At 40.2% G+C, this 17,830-nt stretch overlaps 1 protein-coding gene across 4 annotated transcripts in view; it reads right to left on the bottom strand.

Annotated features, from left to right (window-relative positions):
- The window catches only part of LOC106181013 (uncharacterized), a 64,561-nt gene extending 52,885 nt beyond the window's left edge, over positions 1–11,676 (bottom strand). For 3 of the 4 annotated variants that reach the window (XM_086997419.1, XM_086997417.1, XM_086997421.1), the window contains exon 1: positions 10,400–10,607. The gene's annotated coding sequence lies outside the window, so the exon portion shown is untranslated. Of the gene's footprint in view, positions 1–10,399; positions 10,608–11,074 lie in introns of those variants that run through there. The other variant, XM_086997418.1, reaches the window with a different exon arrangement.
- Positions 11,677–17,830: the final 6,154 nt, after the last annotated feature.

Here is a 17,830-nt window from a genome sequence, read left to right as displayed (position 1 = left end):
ATCATAAAGTTTCATATATGTGGGCATATGTTATTGAATTTAGTACTAGTTACAACAAAAATCATCCACTGTATCCCATTTATAAGAGCGTAATTACATGTATATCGAGGTGCAGCCGAGTAGTAAATGACTTATCCCACGACTGGCGCTTCGGAGAATGGGATGAACGCTCCGAACGGACATTGCCATCTGTGATGCTGATAATACGATGTTCAAATTAATTCATCATAATGATATAAGACTCCTCTCTCGTTGTTCTTCACAGATGACTTTTACCAAAACCAGTCCGGGGTATATATTTAGATTCTACAACGTACTTAATTAAGCACTCAGAAGCACCTAATTAATAACCGAAAGACAGTTTCCACTACGAAATTAATGCACCATGAACCCGTCCACTATCAGTGCTTCAGAAGTTGACAAGCTTCTACGTACGTTAGATATCTCTCTGTCTCAAAACGGGGACAGATACAAGATTCATTTCATTACATTAAGCAATGAGGCTTCTTATTCGCTCGAGTGCTAAAATAAATGAAAGGCGATCTAACAAAAGGTCTTTAAATAAGTATTAAAGAGATTTGGAAGAAATGATAGTCGTATTAACTTGACAGTATATAAATGTTAATCTTACTTAAGTACATATACATGTACTTCACGGGCAAGATTAAAATCCATGCAGATTTCAAAACCATCTAGGCGAGATTGAAATGTCAATAGGCTCCAATCCGTAGATTTTATTACTAAAATGGCTTTATTGGGGATGTTATTTAGTTATCTATAATTAAAAATGGTTTGTGGCCGGGGATTTCTGGCCTAAGCGGACCTAGGATGATTTGCAACCCGTCTAGACAAAAAATTAAAATTTCAGTCTCGCCTAGGCGGATTTAACATCTGACTGAATTTCAATCTTGCCTTAGTCATTTATCCCAATAATTTACTTCTGTTAGGGGGCCTCTCCCCACCTAACCCCCACCCCAATTTATCAACCACATCTGTCAAAAATGTAAGAAGCCTGAAGGCTAAGCGAAAAAAGGACACGACGCTAAAATATATTTTCTGCAAAAGTACTGCTACCCACTCCGCGCGCGCGCGCGCGCACACACACACACACACACACACACACTTTTCCTTCATGTCAGTGTACCCCCCCCCAAAAAAAAAATAAATAAAATATAATGAAACACTATTTCATTTCAGTGTAGTAGCGCCTATCATTAATGCACGTCTTGCGTCAATATGGCAACCTATTGGAACCAAGCTGGGTTGCTTATTCAATACGTCTTACAATTCATGAATCGCTGCTCGTATCTCTGTCAGATCATATGAGCTATAACATCAGTATTCGTCGATAACTTTCAGGAATAGATTAACTTCCCTATAAGGACGCTAATACACACAGACAATTAAAGCTGATAGACTGGTATACTCGGAATTAATCCAATTGACGTCATCAGGCAGTCTAGGTAGGTAGAGAGAGAGAGGAGAGAGAGAATTTTGGGGACAAACAATATTTCATGGAAGAAGCATTTCCAATTCCATTTACTGTAAGTTTTTTATAACGCTCTGCTCCTTTGTTCCCTTTGTTTCAATGTCGAGGTTGTCGTTTGAAGCCATCTTTGCCGGCGGAACATGAGACAGTGACAACAATTATCTAATAATGCTAATAGAACCTTATGCTAGGCTTTTAGCTATAATGAGGAGGAGCATCTCTAACAGAATAAACCAATTAATCTTTAACATTCAGGTCCCTAATGACGTGACACGGTGATCACGGAGAGTATTTTGTTCCATATAACACGACAGGCAAAAAAAAAGGGCCACAAAAAAGGTGACATTTTTGTCCAGTAAGCGACGCACTCATTTGTGTTATATTTGCAAGACGGTATTGTGTGATCTCTATAAATACTGTAGCTTTCTTCCCATATTAGACGGTACTTCTATATCAAAAAGCAGTGAAAATAATAGAGCATGACGTAATTATGCAAATATTACACAGAATATATGCGTTACTACACTGTACATGACGTGACTCAAATCTTCACTTTTTGTGGAGTGTCCCAATGGAATGAATCGCCACAGCTGTTGCCGGTGTTAGTGAGCGTGTGGAAGATGTGTGCGCTTGCCTCCATTGAACACATGCGTGTGTGTGAGCGCGTGTGTGTGTACCTGAACGTGTGTGTATGTCTACGTGAGTGCGCCAGTGAAAGTGTACGCAGTGATACTCAGAACGTTAATATATATGTTTGGGTGTGTGCGTGCGTGCGTGCGTCTCTGCGTGTTTGGTGTCTTTTAATTTGTGCGTGTGTAAACGCCCGTGCACTGATACTGATCTAAGATACAGTTTTGGACCCAAACCGGAAGATCAGGCGTGGATAATGCATCCATTCATACCAAAACTGGACGCCAAGAAAGCTTTAACCCAAGCAACAATGGCCTTTTAAAAAAACAGTCCCAGATGTAGCGGGTGTAAACATGCAATTACACGACTGACGTAATCCTGCCTATTGTGCCTTTGAGTACGCACCTGCAGTAAGATAATTATATTCCGTATTTTCAAAAGCACCTGGTTACCCTTTTCAGTTGTTTAGTTTTTTCTATTTCCATGCGTTATCTAAGCAGAGCCGGATAAAAGCCTGTCAAGCTCAGGTGTCACGCCTCTTTGACGTGCTTTTAGCGTTAATAGGTTAAAACATCGCTGAAAATATGCAACAATTAAACTATATTACTGAAGTGCCCAGGTGGTCTTGGGTTTTTTCCTCATTTTTTTCGGTTCTTGTGAAATATGCATAGATATCGTGTGTGTGTGTGTGTGTGTGCGTGTGTGTGTGTGTGTGTTGGTGCATGCGCGCGCCTGTGTGAGTGTACGCGTGTGTGTGTGTTTGTGTGCGAAATACGACTTATAATGACGTCACGCTGACGTCATGCTGTAGTCATATACTATACAAAAGCGTGAAGGTCGTCAAGCAAACATCACTCTATATCTAAAGTGCGTGCTTAAGCTCTTGACTAGAGCAAATTGTTGTGATAAATACCGACATGAAACTATTTGTATTTGCACTACAAATTTGGGACGTGCATATTTGCTCCTATACAAACCTCTAAGTGGGCCAAATTGGTTTTCTATCAATATGTGCGCATGTATGTACTAATGCTAAATTATGCCCGTACGTTAATATGTGTGTAAATTTTTGGATATGAATATGTGGGTACACAGCACTTTACTATAGTCGGTCGTGGAAGCGGACGAATGACCTTGATTTCTTGATGCATTTAGCCAGCTTTTCATTCATTCATTCATTTATTTATTCACCCGAAACTGAATTCAGTACATTACCCTAAATCTCTTTTCATCCCTACAGAATGTATAGCATGGTTGGTGTGTATAGTTGTACAACAAATGCACATGCCCTACGTGGATGATAGAAAGATACAAAAACAAATTATCATGTCCAGAAAATTGACAATTGCCCGCATGTTCAATTATGCATGTTCTGCTGATACAAACTGAATTATAATTCGAGGCTTTGTCATATTTATAGGCCAGGCTATTAACAATGTAATAAAATATCAAGCTCGTTGTGACTGCATGGTAAATTTTGTCCTACCACTGATTAGGTACACAACGATTTTGCCTACCGCAGAGCATGTGTTTGATAAATACCTTTTGCATGATCCTGAAACCAGCCCATGGGTGGGGGTGGGGTGGGGGGTGGGGGAGGGGGGGGCTCCATTTTGAATCCCAGTACAAGGGTTTGTCCGGCCCATAATTATTACATCGCCCATACGCCATATTTTAATAAGGATATAGAGCTATATAAAATGTACAATACTTCACTGTTTCTATTTTACAACCTGAGGTTAGAAATTTTGGAGTCTTATTTATACAAAGCATACACCAAGACGTCACCTATTTTCCTTAATTCTTTTTAAAGGAATGTAACATAAGATGCCTAAAGTACCAGACATGCCCCCCCCCCCCCCCCCCCCAACACACACATGCTCACGACTGTCCACCACTGTTTCTATTTAAAAGAACACCAGTACCTATTGGAATAGGCCTGTCATCGTTTTCAATATTTATTTTATGTCATCTCTGCCTAGCTTCACCTTGTATGATGCGTTAGGGAATAAACCTTAAGTAAAAAATATTTTCAATTTCCACACAATTGCTCAATTACCTTAGTAGGTGCTTTCTTTCTTTCCGGATCTCTTCTTCGGTGTGACACGAACTTTGGCTGATAATTCCCGGTATAACTACAGCTAAATGTAGAATACCTATGAAATATGACACTTTATTGTGGGGACCTTTGATAAAGGAGTCCATTTACCAATATCTAATAGGAAACAAGCAGGTTAAGTCTGTGTAATAAAGTAAGTTAATTTAAGACAAAATGATAAGGTCGCACTGAAACAGCGCGCGTTCGGGGGATTAATGGCCAGAGAAACAAGATTCGCCAAAGAGGATTATGGCTCCAGGGTAATGGTAATCTTTCTAAGAAACGACAGACCACATTTCATATAAATTTTCATGTTAACGGATAGTTAAACTACGGCATCACGATCCTATAACGACTCTGAAATTGATGGATGAAAGGTCGATAAGTCATCTAGTTGCCAGTGGCTTTTTCATACACGTTCGGACATTCTCTCCGCTCGGTTCAAGGTACCGGTGCATGCGTCCGCGTGTATCGAGCAACAGGATCTATACTAGGCATAGGAACAGGATTTGTATATGTACATGAATATGTCTTTACTTTAGTGGTAAGACTGGTCCTAAACCAGTTGCTTAGGGAGAAAAGAAGAGTACTTTTTCCACATCATTTTTCTATTTATTATCACCTAGCTGACTGTACAAAACACACATTTTAGGGTTTTTTTTTTTTTTTTTTTTTTTTTTTTTTTTTTTTTTTTTTTACAAAAGAAGAGGCTAAATGCTTTTATCTGAATCCACCTTTCGTATATGCGTAGGCTTATTCCTTTAGTGCATTAAACTGAAACACGAGTTCTCATTCAAACAATACTGATTTCTGGACAAGTTAAAAAATCCGTTTGAACATTATATTTGATAGATTCAAACACTAAATAAAGAACACAAAACCAATCAAACACACCATTTGTGAGCCGTCATCCATCTTCAGGAACCCCTTTGAAGTAATGACACACGAATTGACTTGGTAATGGAAACCGATATTTCGTACCCAAAATCAAAGACAAAACGTTTGAATCCTCTCCCCCAGTCCTGATTGCCTGGAATGTAATTTAAACTCTTTTACCTTTTAACTTTTTATTGTAGTGCTTCAATTTTTTTTACCAAATCTGGTCAACAACTAGCAGTAGACCCGTTTTTGTCACGGAATTTTTGTCAGCAGTCTATTTTCTTCAAAGTTACCTAGCCTACATTTAACTTAAAAATTTATTTTGAAATCATGGCATCAGATCACTTATGGCGTTTTTGCTGTAATATGCATTCAAATAAAGGAACGGGAATCTACTGGCACCCGTGACACCAATACCCGGATGATTGTAAATACCCGGATGATAACTACCCGTCTTTCCAGTTAACCCCTGCTGTGATCAAAATCTGGATAAACTGACAACAAATGTCAAGAAATTACAATTTTATTCATACATGTATAAGGCCCCAGGGAGTGATGTTTCGCTTTAACATCCCCCACCCCCAACCCTCCACCCCCTTGACAACGACAGTCTCGGTCTCGGTCCCATCCGGTTTTAAAACGAGTGAACGCTATGTCTAATATTCTCTGGTCTAATACTCAATTAACCCCTGCCGCAAAACAGATCGAATGAAAAACACGTGGGAAATAAAACCTCTTCAAGAATAGCAACTGGTCAAAGAGATGCTAGCATTCAATCATCACTCGTGCTAGTGTTCAAAGAACGAGCGTCTTTCAGAATTAATGCATGTCATTAATACGAACCAGTTCACAGACTGTCCACATGATCAAACTAATTACAAGAGGCTCAGCTAGAAAAGGCTTCTCTTGATATCCGGACGATACCCGGATGTGACATAGACGGACCCAGAGGGGGGCGGGGCACATTTAACATACCAATTTTTAACTTGCCATTGGCACAACCAGTTGGGAACGACAAAAAAGTGTGTCGCTTCGATTGAAATTTATGTCTAGATATTTTAATTGACTCCTGTATGAAAAAGTTGCATGGTTTGGGGGGGGGGGGGAGAGAGTTAAATTAAGGATAGTCACGTGTTCACTGAGGCCCCGCCCCCTATATCTGCTTTTGTATGTGAATCATCTCCCCCCCCCCCGCCTTACATCTTGTCAATAAAAATCTACAGATGACGCATTCTGAAGCCAGATAATTATGTTTCGTAGGTGAATGCTCTAACTGTGGGAAGTGGTCAGGAAAAGCTCAGATGAAAGACGCTTTACTGAAATTTTACCTGCAGCCTGGGTCAAACCATTTTGGCGCCTATTTCACCGGTATATAATATTGATCTAACGTGACTCAACAAAGTCCAGGTGGTCTCAAAAGTAGATCTCAACTCATAACTTCCCATATACATCATCTATATATCATATCATGTCATATGTTGTAAAACAAGTTAGGCAAAATTAAAACTGCTTAAGACCTGGGCCGAGAAATTAGCACTTCGCGTGCGAACTCGCACACAATAATTATGGTGCATTAACAACGGTCATTGACTTCTAACACTACTTGAAATTCTGCTTCACAGCCTAGGTTACCAGTAAAAAAAAGAGAAAAAATATATATATATATTGAAATAGACACGTATACATATAAATGTCCTTCCATTACCGGAATTTTGCAATAATCAACATAACTGTGGAGATGAGAAAGGGGGTGGGGGTGGGGGGGGGAGGGGGAGCCTTCACGATCCCCCTTCAAACCAAGTCAACACGTCATTCATATGGAGGCCATTATTTGATCCTGCATGCGCAAATCAGCAGCTTGCTCCAGCTTAACGCTGATACGTAACATATAGATTACTGATACGTAACATAAAGACTAATGGTATTATTCCAACTATTACAGAAATACTTGAAAACTACAAATTCCTACCGGGTATGTAAAGTGTCTGTTATCTTCGGACCACGTACACACATAGCGGTGTTGGAAGCCAATTTTAGGAGTTGAAAGCGGTGGGCAATTTAGAAAAAAAAATAGCAACGGACGGGGAAAGATGACAGATATTTTGAAGTACATGTACAGCGCCATACTGGTAGGTCGACTGTACGTGGACTAGGACTTCGACGTAACGTTTAATCATTTATTAACAATATCCGTCTGTCTTACAGGAGTAACACGACCTCTTACCCCCACCCCTCCCCCTACAGGTGTGGTTAAAAAGTGGGGGTGGGCAGATAAGTTTACCCCCCTCCCTCCCTCCCCCTCCCCGACTCCTACGCATATGAGTCATTTCTGTTATTCCCATCATGCCTTCTGGTTTCTTTGAGTATTGTCATCCATCCTGCAGTAAATTACCTCCAGGCTATTGTGTTTAAATATGGAATCAACTATTCAGGAGGCATTTTAATTAAAAAAAGCGAAAGGGGGAATTATGCGATATTATAGGATAAAGATAGAGAACGCAATTGTGATGAAAATGCGGTGAAAGTCAAGCATTCTTTGTGAGGGACAAAGCGCAGATATTATTCATTGTTATTAGATTCTTTTCTTGATACGAGCACCGTTTGATAATATGGCTATGATCTAAAAATACTATATAAAGAGAGAGCATATTTATAGATGTAGAATTATAGCTGTACTTATGAAGAGAAAAGGGAAAATGACAGTGTCAGCGTGTTGACTATGTGGTTGTACTAGCGATTCTGATTCTTTTTATCGCTCCTCGTGTTTTTATGTTCAGTTTTTATTAAAAAGGTCTGAATAATCTGTGTAAAAGCGGAGAACAAATTTTGCCAATGGGCTATTGCAAGGTTCAAACAATTATTTGCATTATAGAGGGTGACCTTCCTTTCACATAATACCTCTCTTCAATCATTATCATCATTATCGTTTTAATTTGAAGTCAGCCCCTTGGGCTTAAGTCACACACTGACAGGGGATATGAGCACTATGTTTGAATCTGTGTCGACTACACGTATCTAACATAGTTTTCTTGACAAAATGGTAAAGCTAGGTAAATTTTAAAGCACTGAGTACCTGAAACATGCTTTTATGTTAGCCCGTATATTCCTTCCCATTCTGTAGGAGAAATGGCTTTCTTTCCAGAACATTGTGCTGTCAGACAAAAAAATCGGATCTGTCACATTCGTGCAGCATCTGCCGTCGCCGCCCTTTCACAGTCCACCTTCATTTTTTGCTAATTTGTAATTGGAGCTATCTTAACATTGCGCCAGCAGCAGTCCAAATGTCAGTGGCAAGTATAAAAAGATCGAAAGGCGATATTTTATCACGGACGCTCACTGTCAAGTGTCATGCACATCTGCGGCTCTACTCCCCCACACTTGATCTGCACTGGAACCACGCGCGTTCTTATTTCAATTGTCCGTTTCCTCATTTCTAAGAACGCAGCGTGTTCACCGATGATAGGTCTTATTTACTTAATACGATATTATTATAGGAGTGATGTTCAATATGAATCAAGCTACCTTCGATGTACATGTAAAAGTCTATGTTTTATGGCCTGCTATTCATCGACTAATACAGGGACTGTATTTCACATATTCGCTACATGTATCATACACGTTAACTATAGCGAGCCTAGGGTTTTACTGCGGTTAAATTGGAGGACTCATGATTTTTCTCGGGATGTTTGGATGTCCGGCACGTTTTAAAAGTGCTGAGGGGGTGGGTGGGTGGAGGTGGGGTGGAGGGGGGGGGGCTTACACAGCGTATCCTAACGTATACATCCAATTATCTCATTTCCACCCTGCTGCTCATTACCTACTCAAAGATTCAGAGACATGGTGACAGTAAGGATAAGTATTTCACAACCCGTCAAACTCAGGGTGCTCTTTGAGTACATAAAACAATGAGAACTGCTATTCTTCAGTCTCCATCATGACGTGTTTTCAGACACGTTAACACATTAAAAAGTAACCCAAGGCGGGCAACAAAACATCAAAACACAATCTGTGCCTTTGATTAAATTTCTAATCAGCTACACAATTTTCCACAGAAGCTCACTAGCTGCCTGGCGTCAATATCGTGGCTTTATTCCTGTTGTCATACCCCTTAGTATGTTAGTATTATATTAATTAACGTATCTTGGTAATTAGATCTTTCACGCCTTTTATGAAAAAAAGCATGAAACCCTTTTGCATTCGTATACCACTGAGTGCTTGAGAAAGCGACCGACAATTATCTCGACTTACTATCATAACACCGAGGATACCGTCACGACAGCGAGATCCGGGGAATAAAAATCGTGACATTGAAACGTAATGCGCATCTGTTTTATAAATCAAGGTATCATGTTTCCTAGTATCCCGCATACAATGTGAATCGCCAAGATAATGAAAACAATACGTGAAAAAAAACCTTACATTTTGCGGGCAAGACCGCAGTGGTTTCTTGGTGGTATATGGGTTCTAGCATAGTAGGGTATCTTTTTTTTTTCAATTAAGGTCTTGATCAGGCCCTAGACAAAGAATGCCACTGGAATACTTCACGTTGCAAAATACAAATTCATCAATAAAATTCTCGGAGGATGTAAGTCAGATGTTCTATGCTGCAATGCGTATGCAGCTCTCTTCGAGATAATCAAACACTCCAGACCAAATGCACATTTAAATCGGAATCCAAGACGAGCCCTATTTTCTGGCCTGGCAGACGACTGTTCAAGCCTCACGACACCTCCCCTATTTGAAGACTACAAGGTGCGATAGTAGACTGTTACAAAATCATTGTATTGTACCTAGTCCCTATACTTTTATTTTAGAAGCCCCTGATATCGAGGGAGATGTTGGTGCTGAGGCAACAATCTTACCGTTTATCCCGTCAGTCCTACGGTAAGTGAAGAAGGCAGGTGGGACGGTTGGTGGGGACCTTTTCTACTTCTTCGAGTTAAATATATACTTTTTAGTAAACCGCCACGAACTGATCACACCGCGAGTCGAGACCTCAGCTAGCTGTTGGCCAACTTTAAGCACCTAACTTTGCCCCCTCCCCACCCGTTTTTTCGTCTCTTTCAGACCCGTTACCCAGTAAATCCCCTGACTCCTCTCTGCAACCACCATCACATTTAAAATCAGCAGCCTGTTTCAATTCATTACGTACATTTTGAAGGGATTCGATTATGACACTCCAACCAGTGGCAACTCAGCTTAACATGTGCCGCCATCACTATTTTTAGAATATACAAATATTGACTTGAAAAATACACGATACATATCTAAATACGAACCACAGAATTCACTCCGTTACTTACGATACACCTTGCCTTCGTCAACTGGCAAATGGCCACCCGCGGGAAGACTGGCGAAGGTACTCACACGTCAACCATATGGTGGCATGGCACCGAAACTGCCGGGATCATTTCATCAGTTAACTGAGCCGCCATGGTCCCATTAAGTGTTAAAATACGACATCCATTCATCTTCGTGTTATTTAGGCTATATTAATCTTCCACTATAAATTACATGATTAATACATTAATACTATCCCCCTGGTTCGCACCTACATGTCCTAATTAACTTGCTTCCTATTAATATGTGCACAGGCTGCTGATGGACGCTGTCATAATGCTTGCTGTAAAAAGCACTCTAAGTATATTGCCTATTTAGTTGATCTAGCCTTGTCGTTGCAAATATTTCCCAAATGAAACCGTCGCCTATGAACTGACAAACCCACATTCGCTATTGAACTAGATTTTTATATTTCCATTTTGTTTATTAATTAATCAAAGCCGCCTTCATTAGGTGCTGGCGCGTTTGATATGTATGCTGCGACGCGGCTTACACGTTTATTTATTGCTTACCGGTTTTGTTTCCCAATGGCCAGAACGGTTCTGAAACACACTGCTCCGCTGCAACCTGTTGTTCATCAGTATCACCATTCATGACAGTAATATCCATTGCTGAATGATAAACTGCGCTTTGCTTACCTGATTTATACACGGAATCCCTGAAAGTATTCCTACGGGCTTAGCCCTCGCCTTTGGCATGTACAAAACCACAGTGTTTAAGAACCGTTTAACTAGAGAGGGTCCTAAGGCATAATGTACCACTCTAGTGCTGTTTTTTCATCCCCCGAAGCCGCCATATGCAATAAACGTGTTGTATCCAGCGCGGCGTTGCTCTCTCTCGCTCGCTAGCTCTTTCTCTATTCTATTTCTCCTGTTCAATATCTCTATTCACGCTGATGCATGGAGGCCGTCATACTTAATGACTACTGAGCGCGATAGACCCGCACACCATTCCAATATGCCATAAATTATCACTGAATCAAGTCGTGGTCGCGCTGCTTTTCTCGATTTTTTTAGTCTCAGGCAGACGACAGATAGGATGTTTCATGGCGACGATGTCATGGCAAGATTTTATGAATTTTCTCCTACGTGTATTAAGCGATCCTTCCAAGCGCCGGGTGTAATGACGGAATGAAGTCGTGATCAAGCTTTATATCTTTATGTTCTAGCAGCGTATAAACGACAAATGGAATACCAAGAGGCTGGCTTCTAAATTACAGTGGGTGGATTTTATAAAACATATACTTCGTGAGATTCTAATATAAGGTGGATGATCGTTGAATCGTGCCCAGTTTTCACGATTTTGAAGTCTTTTGCAACTGGTAGATTTTTTGTCTTGTGACGTGACCATGATTGGTGGATTGTCGTATACGTAAACGTCACTTCATCACGTCGTGATTATGTTTTTATATTGATATTCTAAATCTGGAGCAGACGACAGATGGAATGTGCGAATGTCTGGTGGCATTGTCAAAATTTCTGCAATTTATGCGACTTCATCACTGAAAGCAGTCGCAGACGTAACATGTGCGTTTTCTCGCTATTCCATTCTTATGCAGACGACAGATGGGATTTTATTGAGTGTTTGATTTGTTCCCTGGACATGATGCGGCCCAGGTTGAAGCAGACGATCTTCAAAAAATGTCCATTTTCAATAAATTAAGACATTCACAGTCTATGCCAATCATTCATTTATTTATTTACTTGCTTATTTATTCATTTATTTATCTATTTATGTATTTATTTACTTACGCAGACGACGAACGTTTTATGGATATGAATTCGAACTGCTTGTAAAATAGTCATTTTTTCTGGATTATGACGTCAAAATATGCTGATTATGAAAGCATGATCTCGTAGCATTTTCCTCAATTTAGGTATTTTGATCAGACCTAGACGTTCCATGCAATACGTGTGAAATGCTATTGAACGCAATATGGTCGATTTTGAGAAATGTTTTTCCGCTATATAACAAACGATTGGTCGTTAGTAATTAACAAATAAAAGTCAATCCAGTGTTTATCATTCGTATCTCATAACGGTACGCCTATGATTAAGTGAGTAAAATCAAGATTCCAGTTTTACGAAATAATCAATTCATATAACTGCGCTATATCTAATGATGTCATGGATTGTTGGGCGAAATAATTACCGATGGAAAGTCAGGGCCAATTTTATATGAACTTCTGCTGATCTTCAACAATCTTAGGACGCATTCAGGTTCACACATGGGTCGGTGCAACTGCTATGGATTCTCGCTAAAGTGCTAGGCATTTCAGAAAATTAAGCTGATTCCACTGATTGCACTTCGGTGGAAATCCCCCGCAGAGTTGGACCGGTCCAGCTGGTACGATGTGTGAGACTGAATGCGCTCTCAATCTGCATCTTAGGCTGTATTCCCAGACATTTAGATCGATCTATCCCCGTGGGGAGTCTCACTAGATTACTGTCAGATAATCCGGCTTAAATGTCCGTCCCGCCTACTACAAGCTGTAAGGGGGTAATTAACTTTCGTGTCCGCCCGGCTGACAGCTATTTAGCGTGAACCCCCAGGGAGTTAGGTCGATCTAAAGTAGATCGATCTAATCTCTGGAAATGGGGTCTTAGTTTGGACGCGTGGCGCCCAGCTTTCGTTTTTGTGATTTCTCCACAATACATGTATCTCACCGACAAGAAGCTGGCCAAGAATGGATATTAATGAGTAAATAGTTTAAATTTACCGCCAGGACTTGGGGGGAAAAACTGACAAGAAGGGCACAAATTAGCAGCTTATCTGCAATTTTCATGGGCTGAAATGTACTGATAAATGCTATATGAAATGACTACCTTTATCAAATTTCTGTCGTTGTGCAGATGGTGCCTTATACATAATCCGTGGCTAAACATATAAACATAAGACAGATGTCGACAATCGGCGATTCATTAAATGGACCAGTTTCTTTTGAACGTAAAAAAATATATGTCGCCGCATTGGGAAATTCCAAGCATTGGTGGAGACATTTGGATTTGAACGCGTCAGTTCGGCTAAACAGAATGACGTATGCTAAACATTGCATCGTTATCAACGAAAAAGGACTTCACAGTCGCGACTGACAACTGCTTTGTCTTCTTTTCTTTGGATTTGTCAGATATATCATTGTCAATTAATAAAACAATTTACAGAAGCGTCACAAAACCAACCTTGTCGCAAAAAGCACACATTTTAATCCTCATCGATTGATAAAAGACGTCACGTCGGCGGTACCAGGCAATCGTTTAACCGCGTTTTATTTTCGTATAAAAGTACAAAGAAACATCACACAGAAAGTCCACGTGCAGGTTAGAAGAGAGCTTTCCAAATTATCATCTCAGACAACGAGTTTAGAGTGTTTGCATGACTGTCTAAAATAAATCATGTACATATATATGTACAGAAATTGCGGTTTCTCCTAGACGCTTTTCCATCCTAGTTATGCAGCTGTATATTAAACATGATACCGTCTGCGAACACAGACCAGATGTCTTCAATTCTAGTCACATTCGAGACAAAATCTGCAACGGTAGAGGTCGTAACAAGTAATTACATGTACGCTACAGAGTTCTTTCTCTGTAATAAGTTTCCACAAGTGCGCTTCCTGTTGTTTAGTTAATTAAAGTCGTTCAGGTGACACTCTTACGCAGTAACCAAGTCATTAAGTTGTCAATCTATCAAAATGTTACAGTACATCGTGTAAGGCTAAAATATCCGCTCAATGGTAAAACAGACTAATAAGACTTGAGCTAAAACTGAACAAAAGACGAACTCACAAATCGGAAGCCGACTTACTAAATTCATTAGCCGACTAGATTGCACTGGGATCCTCAATATGCCTTGGAATAGCTCTTAAATCCCAAGTTAAGAGACACGAGTTTTGGGTGACGTCAGTGCCACTATTTCTGCTATAACTTGGTCTTTGCGGTTTTGGTCACAATTTTAGGAAAACAACGCGCTAAATAAGGTCAGTGTAAATGCTTTTGTCTTGTTGGTTTTCCTTTGCTCATTGTTCAATGCAAGTCTTCAGTTTTTGTTCCGTGTAACTGAAGTGAAATATGTTTCTGTGGCTTAATTATAGGGGGCGCTCATAATAAGTATGATTGGGATAGTTGCGTTGCACTAACTCTAGGGGGGATCTCGCTGAATGCAATCAGTGTAACAGACTAGCGGGCCTCCTTTTGTTTCATATGCTCGTAAAATCACCAACTTTTCTGTATTTTATTTAACGCCAGGTGGTGTTAGTCTGATAATCTAATTGCATTCAGCAAGAGTGTCCGTGGGGTGAGTGCCTGCCACCTATTGCGATTTAACTTAGACCCTATTCCCAGAGGTTAGCTCGATCCAACTAGATCGACCTAACTCCCTGGGGGTTCACGCTAAATAGCTGTCAGCCGAGCGGGCACGAAAGTTAATTACCCCCTTACAGCTTGTAGTAGGCGGGACGGACATTTAAGCCGGATTATCTGACAGTAATCTAGTGAGACTCCCCACGGGGATAGATCGATCTAAAATCTATGGGAATGCGCCCTTATATTGGACGCCCTGATATTAACAAAGACACAGGGGCATGGGTCAAAAACTACTGCGTGTAAAGGTGAAGATCTGGGGATGTTTCCCCATTCAACTTTATTGATCACCGTATCCAGAATTCTATATTTACTAAAATTTTATCCCCTACGTATTTGTATTACGCATTATTATTGTATAAAGGAAACTGCTCTCAAAATAACCATCAATAGACACAGGAAACTTCAACACAGATATAGCAGTTAACTTTCACACGTTTGCGTGTAAGATTTATAATTCTTTGCCTGCCAAAGTTATTTTTAATGCAAAGTTCATCAGACATATTATTAATTTCGAGAAAAGCCTTTGGAACAAGAAAATCTCCATTACGAAATTAATGAATATAGCGGGAGGGCAAGTTCATATTTCAGATCCAAGATTCCGGCTAATAAAAGACGAAGGGACCATTCCCAGACCCTAAGTAGATCGATCTATCTCCTTGGGGATTCTCGCTAAATTGCAATCACGCCTACTGAAGCCGCTACATAGTAATTAATTATCGTTTAGCAGCTTCAGTAGGCGTGCCGGAGATCTAAGCCCCTTAAATTGAAAGCAATTTAGCGAGAAACCCCTTGGAGATGGATCGATCCTGTTAGATCGATCTAGGTATGGGAAACCAGTCAAAGACGATGTTGCTACGGAATGGGTGGAAAATGGGGCGAAATTGACCTGGTTGTGTCTCCATTGCTCAACTTGTTAAGCTGCTCCTCCAAATCAAAGGTGAGCATTCCTGCAAGCCCCCCCCCCCCCCCCCCGCCCCCATCTTCATCAACACCCGGGCCACCCCCACCCCCCGCCCCCTCTCCCGGCGCCCCCCCCATCCCCCCTCACGATCAACCAAATATTCATCAAAGAGCATATTTTAACACAGATTCGCGGGATCATTATTTTCTGCACGCCCTGATCGCTGCTGCACAAGGTTCAGCAAATATTCTATTCTATTTTTCTACAATCGCTAATCTATCAAGAAGACCCGAGCTGACATAAGATCGATACAACTTGAACTTAAAGCGCAGCGCATGTAACATCCGATGTAGGACAAGACGCATAACATTAGACATAACATTAGACAGTGGCCTTGGTGAAGTAATCCTGGCACAGACCTAAATGAGAAATTATTCCACTTGCCACCTACCTAGGCGACGTAGCCAGGTGATAAATTTATTTATTTATTTATTTATTTATTTATCTCTATATACCACCTTATTAATATTTATCGTTTTTTATTTACTTATTTCTTATCTTAAAACCCAATACAGCAATTCGGCGTCTACATGATTTCCTTTTCAAACAAAATATCTCAACTATTTGATGACACAACCATTTGAATACGAAAAGCAACATGACTTTCGACCACCTGAATTAGTAGTTTTTACAAGGTGAGCAGGCGGCTACCCTCCCCAATCCGCTTATCGTCCATATAAACTAATATAAACTAATAAAGTCCTCAAATTCGTTGATACCAAGGTTTCAGGGTTTGGGTTTGTCACCCTGTTCCTAGCATGATAATTAGTATTGTACAGTGTGTGCATAGATAATGTATTTTTTCATTGTCACAACACTGCCTCCTCTCTTTATGATTGTTATTTGTTTTTATTCTTCATACTTTGCTTTTTTCTTTCCTCTAATAAAAATAGCAACTCTGAGTGCTGTTGGTTTTAAACGCATGATAAATTATCATTGAAAATTATATGCTTAGATATTGGATTAGACGGATTAGCTATTAGATAGATGTTCATGTATACATGCATATACCTTGCTATCCGGGCCTGTTTCCTCCCGTAAGGCAAAGCAACAAGTGCACTGTATTAGAGCGTGCAGTGATTTGTTTGAGATGTGTTGGCCAATATTGACAAGTAGATTACGGTGAATTATTGAGTCTAATTATATTTGCCAAGTTCCTAGACTCAGATCAACCGTGTAAGCAAGATAACGTGTGTACACTGCCGGCCATTTTAGTGTCTTTTTATCGACAAGTCTTTGGATTAAGATGACAGAAGAATGCTCGGAGTATAGATATTTGTGTATGGATATCACACACACACACACACACACACACAAACACACACACACACACACACAAACACACACACACACATGCACACACACACACACACACACACACATGCACTTTTATACATGCACACAGATGAAATATAAACCACATGCGTGTGAGAATGCACGTTTAAATACAGACACATGTCCACAGACTCACGCACGCACACACACACAAACATGCACACATACACACACTAACACGCATCAACTCCCGCACACACAATCCGATTTCTCCTCACGCCTAGCTGTGTAACCACTTCTTCATAGATGACACAAGAACGCAGCATAATTGATTATTCAGCCGTCAAATACTACCGTAATTATTCCGTTCATAAGTTCCTTAAACAAATTGATTTCACAAACCGCATCGAATTCTCGTAAGTAAGCATGCCCAATGCTATATAAGGATCAGCAGCAAAACAACGGAAGGACCGTATAACCTCTAAGACATCTTCAACTAAAAAAAGTCCACGCTTTAATTTACAGGGAATCATTCTTGAGTTATAAGATCAGCTATTTTGGGTATGAACTAATTGCAGACCAGTGTGCAACTGCAGATTGCTCACATCTAAGTCCCAAATACGTTCATAAGATCGATCCTAATTTGTAATTTGCAATTTGGTTCTCATTAAATGAGTGAGTTTAGAGAGAGAGAGAGAGAGAGATCCATGATTTTATTTGTGCATGAACAGGCATTCCTTAGATTCACTCTTGCACAAAACATATTAGAATATAACAGCCCAAACCCATAATTATTC

This window comes from Lingula anatina, chromosome 10 (genome assembly GCF_051362555.1).
Source record: "Lingula anatina isolate TDL-2025a chromosome 10, LinAna3.0, whole genome shotgun sequence".
Lineage (NCBI taxonomy): Eukaryota > Metazoa > Brachiopoda > Lingulata > Lingulida > Lingulidae > Lingula > Lingula anatina.
The sequence above is the reverse complement of the archived record's forward strand: the minus strand, read 5'-3'. Positions and strand labels throughout refer to the sequence as shown.